The sequence below is a fragment of the Hyla sarda genome, chromosome 6 (genome assembly GCF_029499605.1).
Source record: "Hyla sarda isolate aHylSar1 chromosome 6, aHylSar1.hap1, whole genome shotgun sequence".
Lineage (NCBI taxonomy): Eukaryota > Metazoa > Chordata > Amphibia > Anura > Hylidae > Hyla > Hyla sarda.
This window is the reverse complement of record NC_079194.1, coordinates 281,288,119-281,311,138: the sequence shown is the minus strand read 5'-3', so window position 1 is coordinate 281,311,138 and position 23,020 is coordinate 281,288,119. Positions and strand designations below refer to the sequence as shown.

Genomic DNA, 23,020 nt, shown 5'->3' with positions numbered 1-23,020 from the left:
CTAATCCATTGTGCTCTGCATGCCTTTTCCAACTTGGTATCTTGCTTTGTAGATTTTTTATTGTCTTTGCAGGCATGGGAGTTTTCTATTTCCAATCCAGAAGGGTGCGTTACGTGACCTATCTACCAGGCCTTAGAAATCCTGCCTTGTTTTCCAATTCCTCTTGCATGGTGCTTATTGCTATCCTATAAAGAAGATGAGGACATTTCTTTCTTTTGGGCGTTTAGCCAGCATCCATATTTTTGACTTTGCTCGGACTGTCTTAGGGCTGTGGAATGGACAATATTGATGTCAGATAGGATTGGACATCTGCTTTTTGGTATGAAAAGCTTAAAATTTAGGGGAAAAAAAGGCACTGCTGAGATTTGAACTCAGAATCTCCTGTTTACTAGACAGGCGCTTTAACCACCTAAGCCACAGCGCCAAGTGAAGTCCAGCAGAAAAGCCAGAAAATGGGAATTTCTTACGCAATGATTCAAATTTCTACTAAATGTTGTGCATTGATGGAGTGGTTGCAGCTTGCATTTTTTCACCAACTTGGAGTTACGGTCCCCTCAGCTAGTGCCTGATCTGTGACCTTCAATAAAAATGCAGCAAAAAACTTTTTGACCCTGTTCTCAGAATCTATCACCTGGAGGTAGGGACTTATGTAGACGAGGTGGCCGAGTGGTTAAGGTGATGGACTGCTAATCCATTGTGCTCTGCATGCATGGGTTCAAATCCCATCCTTGTCGGTTCCTTCTACCTTTTACCACTTTGCAGCTTGCCTAGTAGATTCTTTGCAACTTGCCTTGTAGATACTTTATTGTCAGCATATGCAGTGGATGCTGCCACCATGGCAGTTTTCTATTTTTGATTCAGAAACGTGCCTCATGTGACCTATCAACCTGGCATTAGTAATCCTGCATTGTTTTTCCATTTCTCTTGCATGGTGCTTAATACTATCCAATAAAGAAGATGAGGACATTTCCTTCTTTTGGGCATTCAGCCAGCATACATATTTTTGACTTTGCTCGGACATTCTTAGGACTGTGGGATAGACAAGTTTGAAGTCACATATGATTGAACGTCTACTTCTTGGTATGAAAAGCTCAAAATTGCAAAGAAAGAAAGGCACTGCTGAGATTCGAACTCAGGATCTCCTGTTTACAAGACAGGCGCTTTAACCAACTAAGCCACAGCGCCATGACAACCCTTGCCTTAAAGTCAGAAAATGGGAATTGCTATGCAATGATTAAAATGTCTACAAAATGCTGTATATTGACGGAGCAGTTGCAGCTTGCATTTTTTGAGTTACGGTCCATTCAGCCAGTGCTTAATATGTGACCTTCAATGAAAATGCAGCCAAAGACTTGTTGATCATGTTGTCAGAATGTCTCACCTGGAGTGGTTGCCTTTTAAAGACGAGGTGGCCGAGGGGTTAAGTCGATGGACGGCTAATCCATTGTGCTCTGCATGCCTTTTCCAACTTGGTATCTTGCTTTGTAGATTTTTTATTGTCTTTGCAGGCATGGGAGTTTTCTATTTCCAATCCAGAAGGGTGCGTTACGTGACCTATCAACCAGGCCTTAGAAATCCTGCCTTGTTTTCCAATTCCTCTTGCATGGTGCTTAATGCTATCCTATAAAGAAGATGAGGACATTTCTTTCTTTTGGACGTTTAGCCAGCATCCATATTTTTGACTTTGCTCGGACTGTCTTAGGGCTGTGGGATGGTCAATATTGATGTCAGATAGGATTGAACATCTGCTTTTTGGTATGAAAAGCTTAAAATTTAGTGGGAAAAAAAGGCACTGCTGAGATTTGAACTCAGGATCTCCTGTTTACTAGACAGGCGCTTTACCCAACTAAGCCACAGCACCACATGAAGTCCAGCAGAAAAGCCAGAAAATGGGAATTTCTTACGCAATGATTATAATTTCTACTAAATGTTGTGCATTGATGGAGTGGTTGCAGCTTGCATTTTTTCACCAACTTGGAGTTACGGTCCCCTCAGCCAGTGCCTGATCTGTGACCTTCAATAAAAATGCAGCAAAAAACTTTTTGACCCTGTTCTCAGAATCTATCATCTGGAGGTAGGGACTTATGTAGACGAGGTGGCCGAGTGGTTAAGGCGATGGACTGCTAATCCATTGTGCTCTGCATGCATGGGTTCAAATCCCATCCTTGTCGGTTTCTTCTACCTTTTACCACTTTGCAGCTTGCCTAGTAGATTCTTTGCAACTTGCCTTGTAGATACTTTATTGTCAGCATATGCAGTGGATGCTGCCACCATGGCAGTTTTCTATTTTTGATTCAGAAACGTGCCTCATGTGACCTATCAACCTGGCATTAGTAATCCTGCATTGTTTTTCCATTTCTCTTGCATGGTGCTTAATACTATCCAATAAAGAAGATGAGGACATTTCCTTCTTTTGGGCATTCAGCCAGCATACATATTTTTGACTTTGCTCGGACATTCTTAGGACTGTGGGATAGACAAGTTTGAAGTCACATATGATTGAACGTCTACTTCTTGGTATGAAAAGCTCAAAATTGCAAAGAAAGAAAGGCACTGCTGAGATTCGAACTCAGGATCTCCTGTTTACAAGACAGGCGCTTTAACCAACTAAGCCACAGCGCCATGACAACCCTTGCCTTAAAGTCAGAAAATGGGAATTGCTATGCAATGATTAAAATGTCTACAAAATGCTGTATATTGACGGAGCAGTTGAAGCTTGCATTTTTTGAGTTACGGTCCATTCAGCCAGTGCTTAATATGTGACCTTCAATGAAAATGCAGCCAAAGACTTATTGATCATGTTGTCAGAATGTCTCACCTGGAGTGGTTGCCTTTTAAAGACGAGGTGGCCGAGGGGTTAAGTCGATGGACGGCTAATCCATTGTGCTCTGCATGCCTTTTCCAACTTGGTATCTTGCTTTGTAGATTTTTTATTGTCTTTGCAGGCATGGGAGTTTTCTATTTCCAATCCAGAAGGGTGCGTTACGTGACCTATCAACCAGGCCTTAGAAATCCTGCCTTGTTTTCCAATTCCTCTTGCATGGTGCTTAATGCTATCCTATAAAGAAGATGAGGACATTTCTTTCTTTTGGACGTTTAGCCAGCATCCATATTTTTGACTTTGCTCGGACTGTCTTAGGGCTGTGGGATGGTCAATATTGATGTCAGATAGGATTGAACATCTGCTTTTTGGTATGAAAAGCTTAAAATTTAGGGGGAAAAAAGGCACTGCTGAGATTTGAACTCAGGATCTCCTGTTTACTAGACAGGCACTTTAACCAACTAAGCCACAGCACCACATGAAGTCCAGCAGAAAAGCCAGAAAATGGGAATTTCTTACGCAATTATTCAAATGTCTACTAAATGTTGTGCATTGATGGAGTGGTTGCAGCTTGCATTTTTTCACCAACTTGGAGTTACGGTCCCCTCAGCCAGTGCCTGATCTGTGACCTTCAATAAAAATGCAGCAAAAAACTTTTTGACCCTGTTCTCAGAATCTATCACCTGGAGGTAGGGACTTATGTAGACGAGGTGGCCGAGTGGTTAAGGCGATGGACTGCTAATCCATTGTGCTCTGCATGCATGGGTTCAAATCCCATCCTCGTCGGTTTCTTCTACTTTTTACCACTTTGCAGCTTGCCTAGTAGATTCTTTGCAACTTGCCTTGTAGATTCTTTATTGTCAGCATATGCAGTGGATGCTCCCACCATGGCAGTTTTCTATTTTTGATTCAGAAACGTGCCTCATGTGACCTATCAACCTGGCATTAGTAATCCTGCATTGTTTTTCCATTTCTCTTGCATGGTGCTTAATACTATCCAATAAAGAAGATGAGGACATTTCCTTCTTTTGGGCATTCAGCCAGCATACATATTTTTGACTTTGCTCGGACATTCTTAGGACTGTGGGATAGACAAGTTTGAAGTCACATATGATTGAACGTCTACTTCTTGGTATGAAAAGCTCAAAATTGCAAAGAAAGAAAGGCACTGCTAAGATTCGAACTCAGGATCTCCTGTTTACAAGACAGGCGCTTTAACCAACTAAGCCACAGCGCCATGACAACCAATGCAAAAAAGTCAGAAAGTCAGAAAGTCAGAAGGTCAGAAAATGGGAATTGCTATGCAATGATTAAAATGTCTACAAAATGCTGTATATTGACGGAGCAGTTGCAGCTTGCATTTTTTGAGTTACGGTCCATTCAGCCAGTGCTTAATATGTGACCTTCAATGAAAATGCAGCCAAAGACTTGTTGATCATGTTGTCAGAATGTCTCACCTGGAGTGGTTGCCTTTTAAAGACGAGGTGGCCGAGGGGTTAAGTCGATGGACGGCTAATCCATTGTGCTCTGCATGCCTTTTCCAACTTGGTATCTTGCTTTGTAGATTTTTTATTGTCTTTGCAGGCATGGGAGTTTTCTATTTCCAATCCAGAAGGGTGCGTTACGTGACCTATCTACCAGGCCTTAGAAATCCTGCCTTGTTTTCCAATTCCTCTTGCATGGTGCTTATTGCTATCCTATAAAGAAGATGAGGACATTTCTTTCTTTTGGGCGTTTAGCCAGCATCCATATTTTTGACTTTGCTCGGACTGTCTTAGGGCTGTGGAATGGACAATATTGATGTCAGATAGGATTGGACATCTGCTTTTTGGTATGAAAAGCTTAAAATTTAGGGGAAAAAAAGGCACTGCTGAGATTTGAACTCAGAATCTCCTGTTTACTAGACAGGCGCTTTAACCACCTAAGCCAAGTGAAGTCCAGCAGAAAAGCCAGAAAATGGGAATTTCTTACGCAATGATTCAAATTTCTACTAAATGTTGTGCATTGATGGAGTGGTTGCAGCTTGCATTTTTTCACCAACTTGGAGTTACGGTCCCCTCAGCTAGTGCCTGATCTGTGACCTTCAATAAAAATGCAGCAAAAAACTTTTTGACCCTGTTCTCAGAATCTATCACCTGGAGGTAGGGACTTATGTAGACGAGGTGGCCGAGTGGTTAAGGTGATGGACTGCTAATCCATTGTGCTCTGCATGCATGGGTTCAAATCCCATCCTTGTCGGTTCCTTCTACCTTTTACCACTTTGCAGATTGCCTAGTAGATTCTTTGCAACTTGCCTTGTAGATTCTTTATTGTCAGCATATGCAGTGGATGCTGCCACCATGGCAGTTTTCTATTTTTGATTCAGAAACGTGCCTCATGTGACCTATCAACCTGGCATTAGTAATCCTGCATTGTTTTTCCATTTCTCTTGCATGGTGCTTAATACAATCCAATAAAGAAGATGAGGACATTTCCTTCTTTTGGGCATTCAGCCAGCATACATATTTTTGACTTTGCTCGGACATTCTTAGGACTGTGGGATAGACAAGTTTGAAGTCACATATGATTGAACGTCTACTTCTTGGTATGAAAAGCTCAAAATTGCAAAGAAAGAAAGGCACTGCTGAGATTCGAACTCAGGATCTCCTGTTTACAAGACAGGCGCTTTAACCAACTAAGCCACAGCGCCATGACAACCCTTGCCTTAAAGTCAGAAAATGGGAATTGCTATGCAATGATTAAAATGTCTACAAAATGCTGTATATTGACGGAGCAGTTGAAGCTTGCATTTTTTGAGTTACGGTCCATTCAGCCAGTGCTTAATATGTGACCTTCAATGAAAATGCAGCCAAAGACTTATTGATCATGTTGTCAGAATGTCTCACCTGGAGTGGTTGCCTTTTAAAGACGAGGTGGCCGAGGGGTTAAGTCGATGGACGGCTAATCCATTGTGCTCTGCATGCCTTTTCCAACTTGGTATCTTGCTTTGTAGATTTTTTATTGTCTTTGCAGGCATGGGAGTTTTCTATTTCCAATCCAGAAGGGTGCGTTACGTGACCTATCAACCAGGCCTTAGAAATCCTGCCTTGTTTTCCAATTCCTCTTGCATGGTGCTTAATGCTATCCTATAAAGAAGATGAGGACATTTCTTTCTTTTGGACGTTTAGCCAGCATCCATATTTTTGACTTTGCTCGGACTGTCTTAGGGCTGTGGGATGGTCAATATTGATGTCAGATAGGATTGAACATCTGCTTTTTGGTATGAAAAGCTTAAAATTTAGGGGGAAAAAGGCACTGCTGAGATTTGAACTCAGGATCTCCTGTTTACTAGACAGGCACTTTAACCAACTAAGCCACAGCACCACATGAAGTCCAGCAGAAAAGCCAGAAAATGGGAATTTCTTACGCAATTATTCAAATGTCTACTAAATGTTGTGCATTGATGGAGTGGTTGCAGCTTGCATTTTTTCACCAACTTGGAGTTACGGTCCCCTCAGCCAGTGCCTGATCTGTGACCTTCAATAAAAATGCAGCAAAAAACTTTTTGACCCTGTTCTCAGAATCTATCACCTGGAGGTAGGGACTTATGTAGACGAGGTGGCCGAGTGGTTAAGGCGATGGACTGCTAATCCATTGTGCTCTGCATGCATGGGTTCAAATCCCATCCTCGTCGGTTTCTTCTACTTTTTACCACTTTGCAGCTTGCCTAGTAGATTCTTTGCAACTTGCCTTGTAGATTCTTTATTGTCAGCATATGCAGTGGATGCTCCCACCATGGCAGTTTTCTATTTTTGATTCAGAAACGTGCCTCATGTGACCTATCAACCTGGCATTAGTAATCCTGCATTGTTTTTCCATTTCTCTTGCATGGTGCTTAATACTATCCAATAAAGAAGATGAGGACATTTCCTTCTTTTGGGCATTCAGCCAGCATACATATTTTTGACTTTGCTCGGACATTCTTAGGACTGTGGGATAGACAAGTTTGAAGTCACATATGATTGAACGTCTACTTCTTGGTATGAAAAGCTCAAAATTGCAAAGAAAGAAAGGCACTGCTAAGATTCGAACTCAGGATCTCCTGTTTACAAGACAGGCGCTTTAACCAACTAAGCCACAGCGCCATGACAACCAATGCAAAAAAGTCAGAAAGTCAGAAAGTCAGAAAATGGGAATTGCTATGCAATGATTAAAATGTCTACAAAATGCTGTATATTGACGGAGCAGTTGCAGCTTGCATTTTTTGAGTTACGGTCCATTCAGCCAGTGCTTAATATGTGACCTTCAATGAAAATGCAGCCAAAGACTTGTTGATCATGTTGTCAGAATGTCTCACCTGGAGTGGTTGCCTTTTAAAGACGAGGTGGCCGAGGGGTTAAGTCGATGGACGGCTAATCCATTGTGCTCTGCATGCCTTTTCCAACTTGGTATCTTGCTTTGTAGATTTTTTATTGTCTTTGCAGGCATGGGAGTTTTCTATTTCCAATCCAGAAGGGTGCATTACGTGACCTATCAACCAGGCCTTAGAAATCCTGCCTTGTTTTCCAATTCCTCTTGCATGGTGCTTAATGCTATCCTATAAAGAAGATGAGGACATTTCTTTCTTTTGGACGTTTAGCCAGCATCCATATTTTTGACTTTGCTCGGACTGTCTTAGGGCTGTGGGATGGTCAATATTGATGTCAGATAGGATTGAACATCTGCTTTTTGGTATGAAAAGCTTAAAATTTAGTGGGAAAAAAGGCACTGCTGAGATTTGAACTCAGGATCTCCTGTTTACTAGACAGGCGCTTTACCCAACTAAGCCACAGCACCACATGAAGTCCAGCAGAAAAGCCAGAAAATGGGAATTTCTTACGCAATGATTCAAATTTCTACTAAATGTTGTGCATTGATGGAGTGGTTGCAGCTTGCATTTTTTCACCAACTTGGAGTTACGGTCCCCTCAGCCAGTGCCTGATCTGTGACCTTCAATAAAAATGCAGCAAAAAACTTTTTGACCCTGTTCTCAGAATCTATCATCTGGAGGTAGGGACTTATGTAGACGAGGTGGCCGAGTGGTTAAGGCGATGGACTGCTAATCCATTGTGCTCTGCATGCATGGGTTCAAATCCCATCCTTGTCGGTTTCTTCTACCTTTTACCACTTTGCAGCTTGCCTAGTAGATTCTTTGCAACTTGCCTTGTAGATACTTTATTGTCAGCATATGCAGTGGATGCTGCCACCATGGCAGTTTTCTATTTTTGATTCAGAAACGTGCCTCATGTGACCTATCAACCTGGCATTAGTAATCCTGCATTGTTTTTCCATTTCTCTTGCATGGTGCTTAATACTATCCAATAAAGAAGATGAGGACATTTCCTTCTTTTGGGCATTCAGCCAGCATACATATTTTTGACTTTGCTCGGACATTCTTAGGACTGTGGGATAGACAAGTTTGAAGTCACATATGATTGAACGTCTACTTCTTGGTATGAAAAGCTCAAAATTGCAAAGAAAGAAAGGCACTGCTGAGATTCGAACTCAGGATCTCCTGTTTACAAGACAGGCGCTTTAACCAACTAAGCCACAGCGCCATGACAACCCTTGCCTTAAAGTCAGAAAATGGGAATTGCTATGCAATGATTAAAATGTCTACAAAATGCTGTATATTGACGGAGCAGTTGCAGCTTGCATTTTTTGAGTTACGGTCCATTCAGCCAGTGCTTAATATGTGACCTTCAATGAAAATGCAGCCAAAGACTTGTTGATCATGTTGTCAGAATGTCTCACCTGGAGTGGTTGCCTTTTAAAGACGAGGTGGCCGAGGGGTTAAGTCGATGGACGGCTAATCCATTGTGCTCTGCATGCCTTTTCCAACTTGGTATCTTGCTTTGTAGATTTTTTATTGTCTTTGCAGGCATGGGAGTTTTCTATTTCCAATCCAGAAGGGTGCGTTACGTGACCTATCAACCAGGCCTTAGAAATCCTGCCTTGTTTTCCAATTCCTCTTGCATGGTGCTTAATGCTATCCTATAAAGAAGATGAGGACATTTCTTTCTTTTGGACGTTTAGCCAGCATCCATATTTTTGACTTTGCTCGGACTGTCTTAGGGCTGTGGGATGGTCAATATTGATGTCAGATAGGATTGAACATCTGCTTTTTGGTATGAAAAGCTTAAAATTTAGTGGGAAAAAAAGGCACTGCTGAGATTTGAACTCAGGATCTCCTGTTTACTAGACAGGCGCTTTACCCAACTAAGCCACAGCACCACATGAAGTCCAGCAGAAAAGCCAGAAAATGGGAATTTCTTACGCAATGATTATAATTTCTACTAAATGTTGTGCATTGATGGAGTGGTTGCAGCTTGCATTTTTTCACCAACTTGGAGTTACGGTCCCCTCAGCCAGTGCCTGATCTGTGACCTTCAATAAAAATGCAGCAAAAAACTTTTTGACCCTGTTCTCAGAATCTATCATCTGGAGGTAGGGACTTATGTAGACGAGGTGGCCGAGTGGTTAAGGCGATGGACTGCTAATCCATTGTGCTCTGCATGCATGGGTTCAAATCCCATCCTTGTCGGTTTCTTCTACCTTTTACCACTTTGCAGCTTGCCTAGTAGATTCTTTGCAACTTGCCTTGTAGATACTTTATTGTCAGCATATGCAGTGGATGCTGCCACCATGGCAGTTTTCTATTTTTGATTCAGAAACGTGCCTCATGTGACCTATCAACCTGGCATTAGTAATCCTGCATTGTTTTTCCATTTCTCTTGCATGGTGCTTAATACTATCCAATAAAGAAGATGAGGACATTTCCTTCTTTTGGGCATTCAGCCAGCATACATATTTTTGACTTTGCTCGGACATTCTTAGGACTGTGGGATAGACAAGTTTGAAGTCACATATGATTGAACGTCTACTTCTTGGTATGAAAAGCTCAAAATTGCAAAGAAAGAAAGGCACTGCTGAGATTCGAACTCAGGATCTCCTGTTTACAAGACAGGCGCTTTAACCAACTAAGCCACAGCGCCATGACAACCCTTGCCTTAAAGTCAGAAAATGGGAATTGCTATGCAATGATTAAAATGTCTACAAAATGCTGTATATTGACGGAGCAGTTGCAGCTTGCATTTTTTGAGTTACGGTCCATTCAGCCAGTGCTTAATATGTGACCTTCAATGAAAATGCAGCCAAAGACTTGTTGATCATGTTGTCAGAATGTCTCACCTGGAGTGGTTGCCTTTTAAAGACGAGGTGGCCGAGGGGTTAAGTCGATGGACGGCTAATCCATTGTGCTCTGCATGCCTTTTCCAACTTGGTATCTTGCTTTGTAGATTTTTTATTGTCTTTGCAGGCATGGGAGTTTTCTATTTCCAATCCAGAAGGGTGCGTTACGTGACCTATCTACCAGGCCTTAGAAATCCTGCCTTGTTTTCCAATTCCTCTTGCATGGTGCTTATTGCTATCCTATAAAGAAGATGAGGACATTTCTTTCTTTTGGGCGTTTAGCCAGCATCCATATTTTTGACTTTGCTCGGACTGTCTTAGGGCTGTGGAATGGACAATATTGATGTCAGATAGGATTGGACATCTGCTTTTTGGTATGAAAAGCTTAAAATTTAGGGGAAAAAAAGGCACTGCTGAGATTTGAACTCAGAATCTCCTGTTTACTAGACAGGCGCTTTAACCACCTAAGCCACAGCGCCAAGTGAAGTCCAGCAGAAAAGCCAGAAAATGGGAATTTCTTACGCAATGATTCAAATTTCTACTAAATGTTGTGCATTGATGGAGTGGTTGCAGCTTGCATTTTTTCACCAACTTGGAGTTACGGTCCCCTCAGCTAGTGCCTGATCTGTGACCTTCAATAAAAATGCAGCAAAAAACTTTTTGACCCTGTTCTCAGAATCTATCACCTGGAGGTAGGGACTTATGTAGACGAGGTGGCCGAGTGGTTAAGGTGATGGACTGCTAATCCATTGTGCTCTGCATGCATGGGTTCAAATCCCATCCTTGTCGGTTCCTTCTACCTTTTACCACTTTGCAGCTTGCCTAGTAGATTCTTTGCAACTTGCCTTGTAGATACTTTATTGTCAGCATATGCAGTGGATGCTGCCACCATGGCAGTTTTCTATTTTTGATTCAGAAACGTGCCTCATGTGACCTATCAACCTGGCATTAGTAATCCTGCATTGTTTTTCCATTTCTCTTGCATGGTGCTTAATACTATCCAATAAAGAAGATGAGGACATTTCCTTCTTTTGGGCATTCAGCCAGCATACATATTTTTGACTTTGCTCGGACATTCTTAGGACTGTGGGATAGACAAGTTTGAAGTCACATATGATTGAACGTCTACTTCTTGGTATGAAAAGCTCAAAATTGCAAAGAAAGAAAGGCACTGCTGAGATTCGAACTCAGGATCTCCTGTTTACAAGACAGGCGCTTTAACCAACTAAGCCACAGCGCCATGACAACCCTTGCCTTAAAGTCAGAAAATGGGAATTGCTATGCAATGATTAAAATGTCTACAAAATGCTGTATATTGACGGAGCAGTTGCAGCTTGCATTTTTTGAGTTACGGTCCATTCAGCCAGTGCTTAATATGTGACCTTCAATGAAAATGCAGCCAAAGACTTGTTGATCATGTTGTCAGAATGTCTCACCTGGAGTGGTTGCCTTTTAAAGACGAGGTGGCCGAGGGGTTAAGTCGATGGACGGCTAATCCATTGTGCTCTGCATGCCTTTTCCAACTTGGTATCTTGCTTTGTAGATTTTTTATTGTCTTTGCAGGCATGGGAGTTTTCTATTTCCAATCCAGAAGGGTGCGTTACGTGACCTATCAACCAGGCCTTAGAAATCCTGCCTTGTTTTCCAATTCCTCTTGCATGGTGCTTAATGCTATCCTATAAAGAAGATGAGGACATTTCTTTCTTTTGGACGTTTAGCCAGCATCCATATTTTTGACTTTGCTCGGACTGTCTTAGGGCTGTGGGATGGTCAATATTGATGTCAGATAGGATTGAACATCTGCTTTTTGGTATGAAAAGCTTAAAATTTAGTGGGAAAAAAAGGCACTGCTGAGATTTGAACTCAGGATCTCCTGTTTACTAGACAGGCGCTTTACCCAACTAAGCCACAGCACCACATGAAGTCCAGCAGAAAAGCCAGAAAATGGGAATTTCTTACGCAATGATTATAATTTCTACTAAATGTTGTGCATTGATGGAGTGGTTGCAGCTTGCATTTTTTCACCAACTTGGAGTTACGGTCCCCTCAGCCAGTGCCTGATCTGTGACCTTCAATAAAAATGCAGCAAAAAACTTTTTGACCCTGTTCTCAGAATCTATCATCTGGAGGTAGGGACTTATGTAGACGAGGTGGCCGAGTGGTTAAGGCGATGGACTGCTAATCCATTGTGCTCTGCATGCATGGGTTCAAATCCCATCCTTGTCGGTTTCTTCTACCTTTTACCACTTTGCAGCTTGCCTAGTAGATTCTTTGCAACTTGCCTTGTAGATACTTTATTGTCAGCATATGCAGTGGATGCTGCCACCATGGCAGTTTTCTATTTTTGATTCAGAAACGTGCCTCATGTGACCTATCAACCTGGCATTAGTAATCCTGCATTGTTTTTCCATTTCTCTTGCATGGTGCTTAATACTATCCAATAAAGAAGATGAGGACATTTCCTTCTTTTGGGCATTCAGCCAGCATACATATTTTTGACTTTGCTCGGACATTCTTAGGACTGTGGGATAGACAAGTTTGAAGTCACATATGATTGAACGTCTACTTCTTGGTATGAAAAGCTCAAAATTGCAAAGAAAGAAAGGCACTGCTGAGATTCGAACTCAGGATCTCCTGTTTACAAGACAGGCGCTTTAACCAACTAAGCCACAGCGCCATGACAACCCTTGCCTTAAAGTCAGAAAATGGGAATTGCTATGCAATGATTAAAATGTCTACAAAATGCTGTATATTGACGGAGCAGTTGAAGCTTGCATTTTTTGAGTTACGGTCCATTCAGCCAGTGCTTAATATGTGACCTTCAATGAAAATGCAGCCAAAGACTTATTGATCATGTTGTCAGAATGTCTCACCTGGAGTGGTTGCCTTTTAAAGACGAGGTGGCCGAGGGGTTAAGTCGATGGACGGCTAATCCATTGTGCTCTGCATGCCTTTTCCAACTTGGTATCTTGCTTTGTAGATTTTTTATTGTCTTTGCAGGCATGGGAGTTTTCTATTTCCAATCCAGAAGGGTGCGTTACGTGACCTATCAACCAGGCCTTAGAAATCCTGCCTTGTTTTCCAATTCCTCTTGCATGGTGCTTAATGCTATCCTATAAAGAAGATGAGGACATTTCTTTCTTTTGGACGTTTAGCCAGCATCCATATTTTTGACTTTGCTCGGACTGTCTTAGGGCTGTGGGATGGTCAATATTGATGTCAGATAGGATTGAACATCTGCTTTTTGGTATGAAAAGCTTAAAATTTAGGGGGAAAAAAGGCACTGCTGAGATTTGAACTCAGGATCTCCTGTTTACTAGACAGGCACTTTAACCAACTAAGCCACAGCACCACATGAAGTCCAGCAGAAAAGCCAGAAAATGGGAATTTCTTACGCAATTATTCAAATGTCTACTAAATGTTGTGCATTGATGGAGTGGTTGCAGCTTGCATTTTTTCACCAACTTGGAGTTACGGTCCCCTCAGCCAGTGCCTGATCTGTGACCTTCAATAAAAATGCAGCAAAAAACTTTTTGACCCTGTTCTCAGAATCTATCACCTGGAGGTAGGGACTTATGTAGACGAGGTGGCCGAGTGGTTAAGGCGATGGACTGCTAATCCATTGTGCTCTGCATGCATGGGTTCAAATCCCATCCTCGTCGGTTTCTTCTACTTTTTACCACTTTGCAGCTTGCCTAGTAGATTCTTTGCAACTTGCCTTGTAGATTCTTTATTGTCAGCATATGCAGTGGATGCTCCCACCATGGCAGTTTTCTATTTTTGATTCAGAAACGTGCCTCATGTGACCTATCAACCTGGCATTAGTAATCCTGCATTGTTTTTCCATTTCTCTTGCATGGTGCTTAATACTATCCAATAAAGAAGATGAGGACATTTCCTTCTTTTGGGCATTCAGCCAGCATACATATTTTTGACTTTGCTCGGACATTCTTAGGACTGTGGGATAGACAAGTTTGAAGTCACATATGATTGAACGTCTACTTCTTGGTATGAAAAGCTCAAAATTGCAAAGAAAGAAAGGCACTGCTAAGATTCGAACTCAGGATCTCCTGTTTACAAGACAGGCGCTTTAACCAACTAAGCCACAGCGCCATGACAACCAATGCAAAAAAGTCAGAAAGTCAGAAAGTCAGAAGGTCAGAAAATGGGAATTGCTATGCAATGATTAAAATGTCTACAAAATGCTGTATATTGACGGAGCAGTTGCAGCTTGCATTTTTTGAGTTACGGTCCATTCAGCCAGTGCTTAATATGTGACCTTCAATGAAAATGCAGCCAAAGACTTGTTGATCATGTTGTCAGAATGTCTCACCTGGAGTGGTTGCCTTTTAAAGACGAGGTGGCCGAGGGGTTAAGTCGATGGACGGCTAATCCATTGTGCTCTGCATGCCTTTTCCAACTTGGTATCTTGCTTTGTAGATTTTTTATTGTCTTTGCAGGCATGGGAGTTTTCTATTTCCAATCCAGAAGGGTGCGTTACGTGACCTATCTACCAGGCCTTAGAAATCCTGCCTTGTTTTCCAATTCCTCTTGCATGGTGCTTATTGCTATCCTATAAAGAAGATGAGGACATTTCTTTCTTTTGGGCGTTTAGCCAGCATCCATATTTTTGACTTTGCTCGGACTGTCTTAGGGCTGTGGAATGGACAATATTGATGTCAGATAGGATTGGACATCTGCTTTTTGGTATGAAAAGCTTAAAATTTAGGGGAAAAAAAGGCACTGCTGAGATTTGAACTCAGAATCTCCTGTTTACTAGACAGGCGCTTTAACCACCTAAGCCACAGCGCCAAGTGAAGTCCAGCAGAAAAGCCAGAAAATGGGAATTTCTTACGCAATGATTCAAATTTCTACTAAATGTTGTGCATTGATGGAGTGGTTGCAGCTTGCATTTTTTCACCAACTTGGAGTTACGGTCCCCTCAGCTAGTGCCTGATCTGTGACCTTCAATAAAAATGCAGCAAAAAACTTTTTGACCCTGTTCTCAGAATCTATCACCTGGAGGTAGGGACTTATGTAGACGAGGTGGCCGAGTGGTTAAGGTGATGGACTGCTAATCCATTGTGCTCTGCATGCATGGGTTCAAATCCCATCCTTGTCGGTTCCTTCTACCTTTTACCACTTTGCAGATTGCCTAGTAGATTCTTTGCAACTTGCCTTGTAGATTCTTTATTGTCAGCATATGCAGTGGATGCTGCCACCATGGCAGTTTTCTATTTTTGATTCAGAAACGTGCCTCATGTGACCTATCAACCTGGCATTAGTAATCCTGCATTGTTTTTCCATTTCTCTTGCATGGTGCTTAATACAATCCAATAAAGAAGATGAGGACATTTCCTTCTTTTGGGCATTCAGCCAGCATACATATTTTTGACTTTGCTCGGACATTCTTAGGACTGTGGGATAGACAAGTTTGAAGTCACATATGATTGAACGTCTACTTCTTGGTATGAAAAGCTCAAAATTGCAAAGAAAGAAAGGCACTGCTGAGATTCGAACTCAGGATCTCCTGTTTACAAGACCAACTAAGCCACAGCGCCATGACAACCAATGCCAAAAAGCCAAAAAGTCAGAAAGTCAGAAAATGGGAATTGCTATGCAATGATTAAAATGTCTACAAAATGCTGTATATTGACGGAGCAGTTGCAGCTTGCATTTTTTGAGTTACGGTCCATTCAGCCAGTGCTTAATATGTGATCTTCAATGAAAATGCAGCCAAAGACTTGTTGATCATGTTGTCAGAATGTCTCACCTGGAGTGGTTGCCTTTTAAAGACGAGGTGGCCGAGGGGTTAAGTCGATGGACGGCTAATCCATTGTGCTCTGCATGCCTTTTCCAACTTGGTATCTTGCTTTGAAGATTTTTTATTGTCTTTGCAGGCATGGGAGTTTTCTATTTCCAATCCAGAAGGGTGCGTTACGTGACCTATCAACCAGGCCTTAGAAATCCTGCCTTGTTTTCCAATTCCTCTTGCATGGTGCTTAATGCTATCCTATAAAGAAGATGAGGACATTTCTTTCTTTTGGACGTTTAGCCAGCATCCATATTTTTGACTTTGCTCGGACTGTCTTAGGGCTGTGGGATGGTCAATATTGATGTCAGATAGGATTGAACATCTGCTTTTTGGTATGAAAAGCTTAAAATTTAGGGGAAAAAAAGGCACTGCTGAGATTTGAACTCAGGATCTCCTGTTTACTAGACAGGCGCTTTAACCAACTAAGCCACAGCACCACATGAAGTCCAGCAGAAAAGCCAGAAAATGGGAATTTCTTACGCAATGATTCAAATTTCTACTTAATGTTGTGCATTGATGGAGTGGTTGCAGCTTGCATTTTTTCACCAACTTGGAGTTACGGTCCCCTCAGCCAGTGCCTGATCTGTGACCTTCAATAAAAATGCAGTAAAAAACTTTTTGACCCTGTTCTCAGAATCTATCACCTGGAGGTAGGGACTTATGTAGACGAGGTGGCCGAGTGGTTAAGGCGATGGACTGCTAATCCATTGTGCTCTGCATGCATGGGTTCAAATCCCATCCTCGTCGGTTTCTTCTACTTTTTACCACTTTGCAGCTTGCCTAGTAGATTCTTTGCAACTTGCCTTGTAGATTCTTTATTGTCAGCATATGCAGTGGATGCTCCCACCATGGCAGTTTTCTATTTTTGATTCAGAAACGTGCCTCGTGTGACCTATCAACCTGGCATTAGTAATCCTGCATTGTTTTTCCATTTCTCTTTCATGGTGCTTAATACTATCCAATAAAGAAGATGAGGACATTTCCTTCTTTTGGGCATTCAGCCAGCATACATATTTTTGACTTTGCTCGGACATTCTTAGGACTGTGGGATAGACAAGTTTGAAGTCACATATGATTGAACGTCTACTTCTTGGTATGAAAAGCTCAAAATTGTAAAGAAAGAAAGGCACTGCTGAGATTTGAACTCAGAATCTCCTGTTTACAAGACAGGCGCTTTAACCAACTAAGCCACAGCACCATGACAACCAATGCCAAAAAGTCAAAAAGTCAGAAAGTCAGAAAATGGGAATTGCTATGCAATGATTAAAATGTCTACAAAATGCTGTATATTGACGGAGCAGTTGCAGCTTGCATTTTTTGAGTTACGGTCCATTCAGCCAGTGCTTAATATGTGACCTTCAATGAAAATGCAGCCAAAGACTTGTTGATCATGTTGTCAGAATGTCTCACCTGGAGTGGTTGCCTTTTAAAGACGAGGTGGCCGAGGGGTTAAGTCGATGGACGGCTAATCCATTGTGCTCTGCATGCCTTTTCCAACTTGGTATCTTGCTTTGTAGATTTTTTATTGTCTTTGCAGGCATGGGAGTTTTCTATTTCCAATCCAGAAGGGTGCGTTACGTGACCTATCAACCAGGCCTTAGAAATCCTGCCTTGTTTTCCAATTCCTCTTGCATGGTGCTTAATGCTATCCTATAAAGAAGATGAGGACATTTCTTTCTTTTGGGCGTTTAGCCAGCATCCATATTTTTGACTTTGCTCGGACTGTCTTAGGGCTGTGGGATGGACAATATTGATGTCAGATAGGATTGAACATCTGCTTTTTGGTATGAAAAGCTTAAAATTTAGGGGAAAAAAAGGCACTGCTGAGATTTGAACTCAGGATCTCCTGTTTACTAGACAGGCGCTTTAACCACCTAAGCAATTCCCATTTTCTGACTTTAAGGCACGGGTTGTCATGGCGCTGTGGCTTAGTTGGTTAAAGCTCCTGTCTTGTAAACAGGAGATCCTGAGTTCGAATCTCAGCAGTGCCTTTCTTTCTTTGCAATTTTGAGCTTTTCATACCAAGAAGTAGACGTTCAATCATATGTGACTTCAAACTTGTCTATCCCACAGTCCTAAGAATGTCCGAGCAAAGTCAAAAATATGTATGCTGGCTGAATGCCCAAAAGAAGGAAATGTCCTCATCTTCTTTATTGGATAGTATTAAGCACCATGCAAGAGAAATGGAAAAACAATGCAGGATTACTAATGCCAGGTTGATAGGTCACATGAGGCACGTTTCTGAATCAAAAATAGAAAACTGCCATGGTGGCAGCATCCACTGCATATGCTGACAATAAAGAATCTACAAGGCAACTTGGAGTTACGGTCTCATCAGCCAGTGCCTGATCTGTGACCTTCAATAAAAATGCAGCAAAAAACTTTTTGACCCTGTTCTCAGAATCTATCACCTGGAGGTAGGGACTTATGTAGACGAGGTGGCCGAGTGGTTAAGGCGATGGACTGCTAATCCATTGTGCTCTGCATGCATGGGTTCAAATCCCATCCTCGTCGGTTTCTTCTACTTTTTACCCCTTTGCAGCTTGCCTAGTAGATTGTTTGCAACTTGCCTTGTAGATTCTTTATTGTCAGCATATGCAGTGGATGCTCCCACCATGGCAGTTTTCTATTTTTGATTCAGAAACGTGCCTCATGTGACCTATCAACCTGGCATTAGTAATCCTGCATTGTTTTTCCATTTCTCTTTCATGGTGCTTAATACTATCCAATAAAGAAGATGAGGACATTTCTTTCTTTTGGGCGTTTAGCCAGCATCCATATTTTTTACTTTGCTCGGACTGTCTTAGGGCTGTGGGATGGACAATATTGATGTCAGATAGGATTGAACATCTGCTTTTTGGTATGAAAAGCTTAAAATTTAGGGGGAAAAAAAGGCACTGCTGAGATTTGAACTCAGGATCTCCTGTTTACTAGACAGGCGCTTTAACCACCTAAGCCACAGCGCCAAGTGAAGTCCAGCAGAAAAGCCAGAAAATGGGAATTTCTTACGCAATGATTCAAATTTCTACTAAATGTTGTGCATTGATGGAGTGGTTGCAGCTTGCATTTTTTCACCAACTTGGAGTTACGGTCCCCTAAGCCAGTGCCTGATCTGTGACCTTCAATAAAAATGCAGCAAAAAACTTTTTGACCCTGTTCTCAGAATCTATCACTTGGAGGTAGGGACTTATGTAGACGAGGTGGCCGAGTGGTTAAGGCGATGGACTGCTAATCCATTGTGCTCTGCATGCATGGGTTCAAATCCCATCCTCGTCGGTTTCTTCTACTTTTTACCCCTTTGCAGCTTGCCTAGTAGATTGTTTGCAACTTGCCTTGTAGATTCTTTATTGTCAGCATATGCAGTGGATGCTCCCACCATGGCAGTTTTCTATTTTTGATTCAGAAACGTGCCTCATGTGACCTATCAACCTGGCATTAGTAATCCTGCATTGTTTTTCCATTTCTCTTTCATGGTGCTTAATACTATCCAATAAAGAAGATGAGGACATTTCTTTCTTTTGGGCGTTTAGCCAGCATCCATATTTTTTACTTTGCTCGGACTGTCTTAGGGCTGTGGGATGGACAATATTGATGTCAGATAGGATTGAACATCTGCTTTTTGGTATGAAAAGCTTAAAATTTAGGGGGAAAAAAAGGCACTGCTGAGATTTGAACTCAGGATCTCCTGTTTACTAGACAGGCGCTTTAACCACCTAAGCCACAGCGCCAAGTGAAGTCCAGCAGAAAAGCCAGAAAATGGGAATTTCTTACGCAATGATTCAAATTTCTACTAAATGTTGTGCATTGATGGAGTGGTTGCAGCTTGCATTTTTTCACCAACTTGGAGTTACGGTCCCCTAAGCCAGTGCCTGATCTGTGACCTTCAATAAAAATGCAGCAAAAAACTTTTTGACCCTGTTCTCAGAATCTATCACTTGGAGGTAGGGACTTATGTAGACGAGGTGGCCGAGTGGTTAAGGCGATGGACTGCTAATCCATTGTGCTCTGCATGCATGGGTTCAAATCCCATCCTCGTCGGTTTCTTCTACTTTTTACCACTTTGCAGCTTGCCTAGTAGATTCTTTGCAACTTGCCTTGTAGATTCTTTATTGTCAGCATATGCAGTGGATGCTCCCACCATGGCAGTTTTCTATTTTTGATTCAGAAACGTGCCTCATGTGACCTATCAACCTGGCATTAGTAATCCTGCATTGTTTTTCCATTTCTCTTTCATGGTGCTTAATACTATCCAATAAAGAAGATGGGGACATTTCCTTCTTTTGGGCATTCAGCCAGCATACATATTTTTGACTTTGCTCGGACATTCTTAGGACTGTGGGATAGACAAGTTTGAAGTCACATATGATTGAACGTCTACTTCTTGGTATGAAAAGCTCAAAATTGCAAAGAAAAAAAGCCACTGCTGAGATTCGAAATCAGGATCTCCTGTTTACAAGACAGGCGCTTTAACCAACTAAGCCACAGCGCCATGACAACCAATGCCAAAAAGTCAAAAAATCAAAAAGTCAGAAAGTCAGAAAATGGGAATTGCTATGCAATGATTAAAATGTCTACAAAATGCTGTATATTGACGGAGCAGTTGCAGCTTGCATTTTTTGAGTTACGGTCCATTCAGCCAGTGCTTAATATGTGATCTTCAATGAAAATGCAGCCAAAGACTTGTTGATCATGTTGTCAGAATGTCTCACCTGGAGTGGTTGCCTTTTAAAGACGAGGTGGCCGAGGGGTTAAGTCGATGGACGGCTAATCCATTGTGCTCTGCATGCCTTTTCCAACTTGGTATCTTGCTTTGAAGATTTTTTATTGTCTTTGCAGGCATGGGAGTTTTCTATTTCCAATCCAGAAGGGTGCGTTACGTGACCTATCAACCAGGCCTTAGAAATCCTGCCTTGTTTTCCAATTCCTCTTGCATGGTGCTTAATGCTATCCTATAAAGAACATGAGGACATTTCTTTCTATTGGACGTTTAGCCAGCATCCATATTTTTGACTTTGCTCGGACTGTCTTATGGCTGTGGGATGGTCAATATTGATGTCATATAGGACTGAACATCTGCTTTTTGGTATGAAAAGCTTAAAATTTAGGGGAAAAAAAGGCACTGCTGAGATTTGAACTCAGGATCTCCTGTTTACTAGACAGGCGCTTTAACCAACTAAGCCACAGCACCACATGAAGTCCAGCAGAAAAGCCAGAAAATGGGAATTTCTTACGCAATGATTCAAATTTCTACTTAATGTTGTGCATTGATGGAGTGGTTGCAGCTTGCATTTTTTCACCAACTTGGAGTTACGGTCCCCTCAGCCAGTGCCTGATCTGTGACCTTCAATAAAAATGCAGTAAAAAACTTTTTGACCCTGTTCTCAGAATCTATCACCTGGAGGTAGGGACTTATGTAGACGAGGTGGCCGAGTGGTTAAGGCGATGGACTGCTAATCCATTGTGCTCTGCATGCATGGGTTCAAATCCCATCCTCGTCGGTTTCTTCTACTTTTTACCACTTTGCAGCTTGCCTAGTAGATTCTTTGCAACTTGCCTTGTAGATTCTTTATTGTCAGCATATGCAGTGGATGCTCCCACCATGGCAGTTTTCTATTTTTGATTCAGAAACGTGCCTCGTGTGACCTATCAACCTGGCATTAGTAATCCTGCATTGTTTTTCCATTTCTCTTTCATGGTGCTTAATACTATCCAATAAAGAAGATGAGGACATTTCCTTCTTTTGGGCATTCAGCCAGCATACATATTTTTGACTTTGCTCGGACATTCTTAGGACTGTGGGATAGACAAGTTTGAAGTCACATATGATTGAACGTCTACTTCTTGGTATGAAAAGCTCAAAATTGCAAAGAAAGAAAGGCACTGCTGAGATTCGAACTCAGGATCTCCTGTTTACAAGACAGGCGCTTTAACCAACTAAGCCACAGCGCCATGACCACCAATGCCAAAAAGTCAAAAAGTCAGAAAGTCAGAAAATGGGAATTGCTATGCAATGATTAAAATGTCTAAAAAATGCTGTATATTGACGGAGCAGTTGCAGCTTGCATTTTTTGAGTTACGGTCCATTCAGCCAGTGCTTAATATGTGATCTTCAATGAAAATGCAGCCAAAGACTTGTTGATCATGTTGTCAGAATGTCTCACCTGGAGTGGTTGCCTTTTAAAGACGAGGTGGCCGAGGGGTTAAGTCGATGGACGGCTAATCCATTGTGCTCTGCATGCCTTTTCCAACTTGGTATCTTGCTTTGAAGATTTTTTATTGTCTTTGCAGGCATGGGAGTTTTCTATTTCCAATCCAGAAGGGTGCGTTACGTGACCTATCAACCAGGCCTTAGAAATCCTACCTTGTTTTCCAATTCCTCTTGCATGGTGCTTAATGCTATCCTATAAAGAAGATGAGGACATTTCTTTCTTTTGGACGTTTAGCCAGCATCCATATTTTTGACTTTGCTCGGACTGTCTTAGGGCTGTGGGATGGTCAATATTGATGTCAGATAGGATTGAACATCTGCTTTTTGGTATGAAAAGCTTAAAATTTAGGGGAAAAAAAGGCACTGCTGAGATTTGAACTCAGGATCTCCTGTTTACTAGACAGGCGCTTTAACCAACTAAGCCACAGCACCACATGAAGTCCAGCAGAAAAGCCAGAAAATGGGAATTTCTTACGCAATGATTCAAATTTCTACTTAATGTTGTGCATTGATGGAGTGGTTGCAGCTTGCATTTTTTCACCAACTTGGAGTTACGGTCCCCTCAGACAGTGCCTGATCTGTGACCTTCAATAAAAATGCAGCAAAAAATTTTTTGACCCTGTTCTCAGAATCTATCACCTGGAGGTAGGGACTTATGTAGACGAGGTGGCCGAGTGGTTAAGGCGATGGACTGCTAATCCATTGTGCTCTGCATGCATGGGTTCAAATCCCATCCTCGTCGGTTTCTTCTACTTTTTACCACTTTGCAGCTTGCCTAGTAGATTCTTTGCAACTTGCCTTGTAGATTCTTTATTGTCAGCATATGCAGTGGATGCTCCCACCATGGCAGTTTTCTATTTTTGATTCAGAAACGTGCCTCGTGTGACCTATCAACCTGGCATTAGTAATCCTGCATTGTTTTTTCATTTCTCTTTCATGGTGCTTAATACTATCCAATAAAGAAGAT

The 23,020-nt window shown here is 41.8% G+C and overlaps 46 non-coding genes across 46 annotated transcripts; 18 read left to right on the top strand and 28 right to left on the bottom strand.

Moving 5' to 3' along the window:
* Nucleotides 1-350: 350 nt before the first annotated feature.
* TRNAT-AGU (transfer RNA threonine (anticodon AGU)) lies at nucleotides 351-424 on the bottom strand. The gene has a single exon. It is a non-coding gene; the product is annotated as a tRNA-Thr (tRNA).
* Nucleotides 425-652: 228 nt separating this feature from the next.
* On the top strand, nucleotides 653-734 carry TRNAS-GCU (transfer RNA serine (anticodon GCU)). The gene has a single exon. It is a non-coding gene; the product is annotated as a tRNA-Ser (tRNA).
* A 377-nt stretch (nucleotides 735-1,111) lies between these two features.
* TRNAT-UGU (transfer RNA threonine (anticodon UGU)) lies at nucleotides 1,112-1,185 on the bottom strand. The gene has a single exon. It is a non-coding gene; the product is annotated as a tRNA-Thr (tRNA).
* Nucleotides 1,186-1,787: 602 nt separating this feature from the next.
* Nucleotides 1,788-1,861, bottom strand: TRNAT-AGU (transfer RNA threonine (anticodon AGU)). The gene has a single exon. It is a non-coding gene; the product is annotated as a tRNA-Thr (tRNA).
* A 228-nt stretch (nucleotides 1,862-2,089) lies between these two features.
* TRNAS-GCU (transfer RNA serine (anticodon GCU)) lies at nucleotides 2,090-2,171 on the top strand. The gene has a single exon. It is a non-coding gene; the product is annotated as a tRNA-Ser (tRNA).
* Nucleotides 2,172-2,548: 377 nt separating this feature from the next.
* TRNAT-UGU (transfer RNA threonine (anticodon UGU)) lies at nucleotides 2,549-2,622 on the bottom strand. The gene has a single exon. It is a non-coding gene; the product is annotated as a tRNA-Thr (tRNA).
* Nucleotides 2,623-3,223: 601 nt separating this feature from the next.
* TRNAT-AGU (transfer RNA threonine (anticodon AGU)) lies at nucleotides 3,224-3,297 on the bottom strand. The gene has a single exon. It is a non-coding gene; the product is annotated as a tRNA-Thr (tRNA).
* A 228-nt stretch (nucleotides 3,298-3,525) lies between these two features.
* TRNAS-GCU (transfer RNA serine (anticodon GCU)) lies at nucleotides 3,526-3,607 on the top strand. Its single transcript has one exon. It is a non-coding gene; the product is annotated as a tRNA-Ser (tRNA).
* A 377-nt stretch (nucleotides 3,608-3,984) lies between these two features.
* TRNAT-UGU (transfer RNA threonine (anticodon UGU)) lies at nucleotides 3,985-4,058 on the bottom strand. The gene has a single exon. It is a non-coding gene; the product is annotated as a tRNA-Thr (tRNA).
* A 919-nt stretch (nucleotides 4,059-4,977) lies between these two features.
* On the top strand, nucleotides 4,978-5,059 carry TRNAS-GCU (transfer RNA serine (anticodon GCU)). The gene has a single exon. It is a non-coding gene; the product is annotated as a tRNA-Ser (tRNA).
* A 377-nt stretch (nucleotides 5,060-5,436) lies between these two features.
* Nucleotides 5,437-5,510, bottom strand: TRNAT-UGU (transfer RNA threonine (anticodon UGU)). Its single transcript has one exon. It is a non-coding gene; the product is annotated as a tRNA-Thr (tRNA).
* A 600-nt stretch (nucleotides 5,511-6,110) lies between these two features.
* Nucleotides 6,111-6,184, bottom strand: TRNAT-AGU (transfer RNA threonine (anticodon AGU)). Its single transcript has one exon. It is a non-coding gene; the product is annotated as a tRNA-Thr (tRNA).
* Nucleotides 6,185-6,412: 228 nt separating this feature from the next.
* TRNAS-GCU (transfer RNA serine (anticodon GCU)) lies at nucleotides 6,413-6,494 on the top strand. The gene has a single exon. It is a non-coding gene; the product is annotated as a tRNA-Ser (tRNA).
* Nucleotides 6,495-6,871: 377 nt separating this feature from the next.
* Nucleotides 6,872-6,945, bottom strand: TRNAT-UGU (transfer RNA threonine (anticodon UGU)). Its single transcript has one exon. It is a non-coding gene; the product is annotated as a tRNA-Thr (tRNA).
* A 617-nt stretch (nucleotides 6,946-7,562) lies between these two features.
* Nucleotides 7,563-7,636, bottom strand: TRNAT-AGU (transfer RNA threonine (anticodon AGU)). The gene has a single exon. It is a non-coding gene; the product is annotated as a tRNA-Thr (tRNA).
* Nucleotides 7,637-7,864: 228 nt separating this feature from the next.
* On the top strand, nucleotides 7,865-7,946 carry TRNAS-GCU (transfer RNA serine (anticodon GCU)). The gene has a single exon. It is a non-coding gene; the product is annotated as a tRNA-Ser (tRNA).
* Nucleotides 7,947-8,323: 377 nt separating this feature from the next.
* TRNAT-UGU (transfer RNA threonine (anticodon UGU)) lies at nucleotides 8,324-8,397 on the bottom strand. The gene has a single exon. It is a non-coding gene; the product is annotated as a tRNA-Thr (tRNA).
* Nucleotides 8,398-8,999: 602 nt separating this feature from the next.
* On the bottom strand, nucleotides 9,000-9,073 carry TRNAT-AGU (transfer RNA threonine (anticodon AGU)). Its single transcript has one exon. It is a non-coding gene; the product is annotated as a tRNA-Thr (tRNA).
* A 228-nt stretch (nucleotides 9,074-9,301) lies between these two features.
* TRNAS-GCU (transfer RNA serine (anticodon GCU)) lies at nucleotides 9,302-9,383 on the top strand. The gene has a single exon. It is a non-coding gene; the product is annotated as a tRNA-Ser (tRNA).
* Nucleotides 9,384-9,760: 377 nt separating this feature from the next.
* On the bottom strand, nucleotides 9,761-9,834 carry TRNAT-UGU (transfer RNA threonine (anticodon UGU)). Its single transcript has one exon. It is a non-coding gene; the product is annotated as a tRNA-Thr (tRNA).
* A 601-nt stretch (nucleotides 9,835-10,435) lies between these two features.
* On the bottom strand, nucleotides 10,436-10,509 carry TRNAT-AGU (transfer RNA threonine (anticodon AGU)). Its single transcript has one exon. It is a non-coding gene; the product is annotated as a tRNA-Thr (tRNA).
* Nucleotides 10,510-10,737: 228 nt separating this feature from the next.
* On the top strand, nucleotides 10,738-10,819 carry TRNAS-GCU (transfer RNA serine (anticodon GCU)). Its single transcript has one exon. It is a non-coding gene; the product is annotated as a tRNA-Ser (tRNA).
* Nucleotides 10,820-11,196: 377 nt separating this feature from the next.
* TRNAT-UGU (transfer RNA threonine (anticodon UGU)) lies at nucleotides 11,197-11,270 on the bottom strand. Its single transcript has one exon. It is a non-coding gene; the product is annotated as a tRNA-Thr (tRNA).
* A 602-nt stretch (nucleotides 11,271-11,872) lies between these two features.
* On the bottom strand, nucleotides 11,873-11,946 carry TRNAT-AGU (transfer RNA threonine (anticodon AGU)). The gene has a single exon. It is a non-coding gene; the product is annotated as a tRNA-Thr (tRNA).
* Nucleotides 11,947-12,174: 228 nt separating this feature from the next.
* Nucleotides 12,175-12,256, top strand: TRNAS-GCU (transfer RNA serine (anticodon GCU)). The gene has a single exon. It is a non-coding gene; the product is annotated as a tRNA-Ser (tRNA).
* Nucleotides 12,257-12,633: 377 nt separating this feature from the next.
* Nucleotides 12,634-12,707, bottom strand: TRNAT-UGU (transfer RNA threonine (anticodon UGU)). The gene has a single exon. It is a non-coding gene; the product is annotated as a tRNA-Thr (tRNA).
* A 601-nt stretch (nucleotides 12,708-13,308) lies between these two features.
* On the bottom strand, nucleotides 13,309-13,382 carry TRNAT-AGU (transfer RNA threonine (anticodon AGU)). The gene has a single exon. It is a non-coding gene; the product is annotated as a tRNA-Thr (tRNA).
* Nucleotides 13,383-13,610: 228 nt separating this feature from the next.
* Nucleotides 13,611-13,692, top strand: TRNAS-GCU (transfer RNA serine (anticodon GCU)). Its single transcript has one exon. It is a non-coding gene; the product is annotated as a tRNA-Ser (tRNA).
* A 377-nt stretch (nucleotides 13,693-14,069) lies between these two features.
* On the bottom strand, nucleotides 14,070-14,143 carry TRNAT-UGU (transfer RNA threonine (anticodon UGU)). Its single transcript has one exon. It is a non-coding gene; the product is annotated as a tRNA-Thr (tRNA).
* Nucleotides 14,144-14,768: 625 nt separating this feature from the next.
* Nucleotides 14,769-14,842, bottom strand: TRNAT-AGU (transfer RNA threonine (anticodon AGU)). The gene has a single exon. It is a non-coding gene; the product is annotated as a tRNA-Thr (tRNA).
* Nucleotides 14,843-15,070: 228 nt separating this feature from the next.
* On the top strand, nucleotides 15,071-15,152 carry TRNAS-GCU (transfer RNA serine (anticodon GCU)). The gene has a single exon. It is a non-coding gene; the product is annotated as a tRNA-Ser (tRNA).
* A 1,056-nt stretch (nucleotides 15,153-16,208) lies between these two features.
* Nucleotides 16,209-16,282, bottom strand: TRNAT-AGU (transfer RNA threonine (anticodon AGU)). The gene has a single exon. It is a non-coding gene; the product is annotated as a tRNA-Thr (tRNA).
* A 228-nt stretch (nucleotides 16,283-16,510) lies between these two features.
* Nucleotides 16,511-16,592, top strand: TRNAS-GCU (transfer RNA serine (anticodon GCU)). The gene has a single exon. It is a non-coding gene; the product is annotated as a tRNA-Ser (tRNA).
* Nucleotides 16,593-16,969: 377 nt separating this feature from the next.
* On the bottom strand, nucleotides 16,970-17,043 carry TRNAT-UGU (transfer RNA threonine (anticodon UGU)). Its single transcript has one exon. It is a non-coding gene; the product is annotated as a tRNA-Thr (tRNA).
* A 719-nt stretch (nucleotides 17,044-17,762) lies between these two features.
* TRNAT-UGU (transfer RNA threonine (anticodon UGU)) lies at nucleotides 17,763-17,836 on the top strand. Its single transcript has one exon. It is a non-coding gene; the product is annotated as a tRNA-Thr (tRNA).
* A 441-nt stretch (nucleotides 17,837-18,277) lies between these two features.
* TRNAS-GCU (transfer RNA serine (anticodon GCU)) lies at nucleotides 18,278-18,359 on the top strand. Its single transcript has one exon. It is a non-coding gene; the product is annotated as a tRNA-Ser (tRNA).
* A 378-nt stretch (nucleotides 18,360-18,737) lies between these two features.
* On the bottom strand, nucleotides 18,738-18,811 carry TRNAT-AGU (transfer RNA threonine (anticodon AGU)). The gene has a single exon. It is a non-coding gene; the product is annotated as a tRNA-Thr (tRNA).
* A 228-nt stretch (nucleotides 18,812-19,039) lies between these two features.
* TRNAS-GCU (transfer RNA serine (anticodon GCU)) lies at nucleotides 19,040-19,121 on the top strand. Its single transcript has one exon. It is a non-coding gene; the product is annotated as a tRNA-Ser (tRNA).
* A 378-nt stretch (nucleotides 19,122-19,499) lies between these two features.
* On the bottom strand, nucleotides 19,500-19,573 carry TRNAT-AGU (transfer RNA threonine (anticodon AGU)). The gene has a single exon. It is a non-coding gene; the product is annotated as a tRNA-Thr (tRNA).
* Nucleotides 19,574-19,801: 228 nt separating this feature from the next.
* Nucleotides 19,802-19,883, top strand: TRNAS-GCU (transfer RNA serine (anticodon GCU)). The gene has a single exon. It is a non-coding gene; the product is annotated as a tRNA-Ser (tRNA).
* Nucleotides 19,884-20,260: 377 nt separating this feature from the next.
* Nucleotides 20,261-20,334, bottom strand: TRNAT-UGU (transfer RNA threonine (anticodon UGU)). Its single transcript has one exon. It is a non-coding gene; the product is annotated as a tRNA-Thr (tRNA).
* Nucleotides 20,335-20,959: 625 nt separating this feature from the next.
* Nucleotides 20,960-21,033, bottom strand: TRNAT-AGU (transfer RNA threonine (anticodon AGU)). The gene has a single exon. It is a non-coding gene; the product is annotated as a tRNA-Thr (tRNA).
* A 228-nt stretch (nucleotides 21,034-21,261) lies between these two features.
* On the top strand, nucleotides 21,262-21,343 carry TRNAS-GCU (transfer RNA serine (anticodon GCU)). The gene has a single exon. It is a non-coding gene; the product is annotated as a tRNA-Ser (tRNA).
* A 377-nt stretch (nucleotides 21,344-21,720) lies between these two features.
* TRNAT-UGU (transfer RNA threonine (anticodon UGU)) lies at nucleotides 21,721-21,794 on the bottom strand. Its single transcript has one exon. It is a non-coding gene; the product is annotated as a tRNA-Thr (tRNA).
* Nucleotides 21,795-22,411: 617 nt separating this feature from the next.
* On the bottom strand, nucleotides 22,412-22,485 carry TRNAT-AGU (transfer RNA threonine (anticodon AGU)). The gene has a single exon. It is a non-coding gene; the product is annotated as a tRNA-Thr (tRNA).
* Nucleotides 22,486-22,713: 228 nt separating this feature from the next.
* On the top strand, nucleotides 22,714-22,795 carry TRNAS-GCU (transfer RNA serine (anticodon GCU)). The gene has a single exon. It is a non-coding gene; the product is annotated as a tRNA-Ser (tRNA).
* Nucleotides 22,796-23,020: the final 225 nt, after the last annotated feature.